General features: G+C 48.9%; 1 protein-coding gene across 2 annotated transcripts in view; it reads left to right on the forward strand.

Annotated features, from left to right (window-relative positions):
- Positions 1–3,542: 3,542 nt before the first annotated feature.
- Positions 3,543–4,107, forward strand: part of LOC123047421 (putative serine/threonine-protein kinase) — a 3,763-nt gene continuing 3,198 nt past the window's right edge. The window contains exon 1 of one of the 2 annotated variants that reach the window (XM_044470970.1): positions 3,543–3,749. The gene's annotated coding sequence lies outside the window, so the exon portion shown is untranslated. Of the gene's footprint in view, positions 3,750–3,799; positions 4,070–4,107 lie in introns of those variants that run through there. The other variant, XM_044470971.1, reaches the window with a different exon arrangement.

The following is a 4,107-nucleotide window of genomic DNA, read 5'->3' on the forward strand; positions in this document are numbered from 1 at the left end:
ACACACACACATCTATCAGGAAATAAGATTCTCGAAAAAAAGATCTATCAGCAAATTTGGAGAATGAGGCAGGGGACGCACCAGCATCAATTTAAGGCACAATTTCCATCGGTCCATCAGCCAACTGGTCGTTGACCCAAAAAGGTGTGTGCATGCTTGCATGTCAACGACCCAAAGCGCAGGGAAGCTGCTCACATTCACGTCACCCTCTTGCTGGCCGGCTCTTTATGCGACACCGACGTACGGATCGTCGGTGGATACTCCGTCCGGCCGTGGCCGTGGAGCTCCGGTTAAGCTAGCTCTAGCTGCCATCTGCACCTGCTGTGCCCAGTACGTCGAGAGGAACAAGGACTGGAGTGCATTCGATTTTTCCGTGCCGTGTTGGTTTGTGAGTAGTGTTTGTGTTACATGCGTGGGCATGTAGCTTAGTCCGTCTTGCTACCTACTCCCTTCGTTTCAAAATATTTATCCCAGTCTTATTCCTCAAATGAATGTATCTATCATTTCAATGGTGGGCATCGGCCATGCAGAATTCCCTGGCTAGCCATCGAAAGGGCATCTGCTCGTTTATCGCGCTTACCGCTTGAACAATTTGGAGGCATCATAACGCATGTATCTTCGGCGGTGCCACTTCATCACAATGGAGCCACGGCGATCTCAGATGAAGAGGTGATCCGTCATATTTTCCTTGGGTGGCTACTACGGTGGTGCCGAAGGCGGGTGGCAGTCAAGTTTCGGGATTCTTTGGTCTTGATTATTATTTTCTTTTTTGACTAGTGGTCCTTTATGTAAAGGCTAGAGTTTTATTGTTTTTTCAGTTTTGTCAGGTTGGTGTATACGGTCTTGTAACATGATTTTTGATTTTTGTTATATGAATGAGACGTGTATTACTATGAAGAAAAAACTACACACGTGTAAATGCATACATACTGCGCACCACCGAGAACGTAATGGTTTCAAATGTTGACATTTCTTTCAAGTTGAAACGGTCTAGCCAGCGCCCATCCATCTGGAATGGAATTCAGACCATCCAGATAAACGCATGCGCGTAGGTTTGTTGGTGGAAGTATCGGTCGATGGACGGGACGATTTGATGGGAACCAAACCAACCGAATGTGGACGACAGGGGATCACACGGCTACAACTAATGATGGCGAAAAGTAGTAGTAACGGATTCCATGCCAACTCGCACCCGCAGGTGCATGCATGCGACATGGTCACGTCCGTGCGTGGACCTATGCTCCATGGTCGAAGAAAACGTATACTACAAAGAGTAGTAGTACTAGTTAGCTTGGTGCTCTACAGTAGGAACACAAAATATATTCTCTTGATGACGAAAGTGTGGTGAGGAGGACGAAGAATATCTTCCTTTCTTGGTCGAGAGTCCAGTGTCCAGGCGTGAACGCCCACGGCGACCCGCCGCTGATCCATCGTTACGGACGGAGCAGTTGTGTCGTGCATTGAAGCCACGGCCGGCGGCCAAGACAAGAGGATGCAGCGACGACACGGCGCAACTGAGATCGCGCATGTGCGTGCATGCATGCATGACCCTACGTGCCTACGGGTACGGCAAAACCATAACAAGGTTTGCTCGTGTAACGCATGCGTGCATGCATGGACACACGGGGACTCAACCCTGCTCCGCCGGCCGACCGTTTTGTTTGTTGGTCACATGCCCCGCAAGTTATGAGACGACCGCGAGCCAATCTTTGATTGAATGGTTAGACGGACTATGGTATTCCAAGCCCATCAGGATTTAAATTCTGATACACGCATTTATTTTTGAATTTATTTCAGGATTTTCGGCGATGCGCATCCAGTGGGAGGAGAGCTTCCCGTCGATGACTAGATGGCTTAGTCTTTTGAAGGTGCTCCTAGGGATAGGTTGTGCTTGTGTGCGTTCATAGGGATGAGTGTATGCGTGTGTATATGAGTGCTTGCGTCTGTATTATGTTAAAAAAGAAAAAGTTATGAGACGACCTTTCCTCAAACAAACAAAAAATGAGACGAACGGTGTGGTACAAAACCAATTTTCCCTTCATGTGTGTATCTGTATCCGTAGAAAATGAAACAATGGCACGCAACGGATTCGTCACCTTACAAGTGAGTATATGTTTGTACTATGTCTACGTGACACATGCCAGAATAAGGGTCACGTCGGAAGGAGCAGTGAGCGACACATGCACTGTTACAGCTATGCTAGGCTACGATGTGCCGTCAAACGTATGGAACTCGCCGTCGTCGAGTCACCGCCGAACAGCACCCGCACGCACCTCGATCGCCTGTGGACTTTTTCAGATGGGACGAGACAACGTGCGTGCCAACGCGAGGCACACACACGCCGGTGTAAAACGGAATGGGGAATAATCGGCCGCCACTTAGTACGAACGAGCACCCACCCGGCAGGAAAAACTTATTTTATGGGTTGACCGACTCATGAGTCGATCATGACCCGTTCGGGCTGGCTTGCGACTCGTGTGCTAACTAACCAAAGAATGCTACTAATGGTGTTGGTTATCCAACACGCGTGTGGGTGTTGGCTACCATTTTCTGTTGGCAACCAACTTACTACCTTGGCAACCGTAAAAAAAAAACTTAACTTGTCTGTCTCTTGAAATCTGCCACAGCATTTGGGATTAGCCGACAGTTATGGCGACGCACACAGGAACTGGTCGCCGGCCGGAAACCGTTGGGACGGCGCGGGAGGAATGGGTCGGGCCAAGTTAGGTGAGGCGGAGGCGGAGGCGGCGGCCGTGTTGGCCGGCCACTGACCACCTGACCTGACCTGGTGCAGCATACAGCAGCACTACGTAATTAACTTGGCCCGACACGAACCACGACCCAGCAGCAGCGAGCAAAACGCAGTGGCACCATGGATTTTTTAGAACCACAGGCAGCGTGTTGACAGAACAGAGCACAGCCGGTGGTTGCACCAGGACTAGTATGAGATGAGACACATAGTTCTCTGACAATTAAGCAGCCGACAGCGAGACCCCTTCTTCCTTCCCCCGCGTCTTTCTCTCTTATTTTAGCCATTTACTTTCCCTTCCTTCTCTAGAAGAAAGAAGAAAGAAGAAAGAAGAAAGGAACACATTTCAGCGTGTGTCCGTCCACTAGTTGTATCATCATCTCATCTGGTTGGTCTCACTCTGATTAGTCTCCCTCTTCCTCCTACTACTAGTATAATAATATAATAGGAGTCCCTAAAAAAATATTCCCTCCGTTCCTAAATATTTGTCTTTCTAGATATTTCAAATGGACTACCACGTACGGATGTATGTAGACATATTTTAAAATGTAGATTCACTCATTTTGTTCCGTATGTAGTCACTTGTTGAAATCTCTAGAAAGACAAATATTTAGGAACGGAGGGAGTATAATGTAATACTCCCACCGTTTCAAAATAAATGTCTTGAGCTTAATACAAATTTATACTAGAACTAGTATAAAATTGAGACACTTATTTTGAAACGGAAGAAGTAAGACATTGTTTCCAACCTGCGGGCGGGCGGGCTACAGGAGAAATCTACATAGGAGAGTAACTCAAGCCCCCGACCACCTCCCTCCCTCGCTTCTTGTTCTTCCCCCCTGCCTTCCCGTCCCGGCCCCTACCTATCCATTTCCTCTCCCTGCGGTGTGCCGCCGCCGCCGCCGCCGCTCGCCGCCGATCTGACTCGACTCGCCCGGGAAGAACACACACGCATACACACACCAAGCCGGTCGGCTGATCTCCTGCCTGCCAGTGCCAGGTACCCGCCGGCCGTTGTCGCCTACAGTTGCCTACCTTATACTCCTTACTTTGTTGTAATTGTTTATTTGCCAACTTCTCAAGTCCTGTATGTACGTGTCGTTGACAACCTCCATCCACTCCCGCGGATCCATCTCCGCACCTTCTCTCTTCTCTGCACATGCCGCAGCTTACCTAGCCGGATAATACTACTTCTTCCGGACAAGGGAGCTCAGCAGCGGCCTGGAGAAGATCCAGATTGACCTCCAGACTCCAACCAAGTCTCCTGCAGCTTCTGTGTCTTTTTTATTCGTCATGAGGTGCTTCCACGGTTGATTTGAGGTTAAATTCATGTCCATCTCTGACCCTGATCTGCTCCA

Source organism: Triticum aestivum, chromosome 2B (assembly GCF_018294505.1).
Source record: "Triticum aestivum cultivar Chinese Spring chromosome 2B, IWGSC CS RefSeq v2.1, whole genome shotgun sequence".
Taxonomy (NCBI): Eukaryota; Viridiplantae; Streptophyta; class Magnoliopsida; order Poales; family Poaceae; genus Triticum; species Triticum aestivum.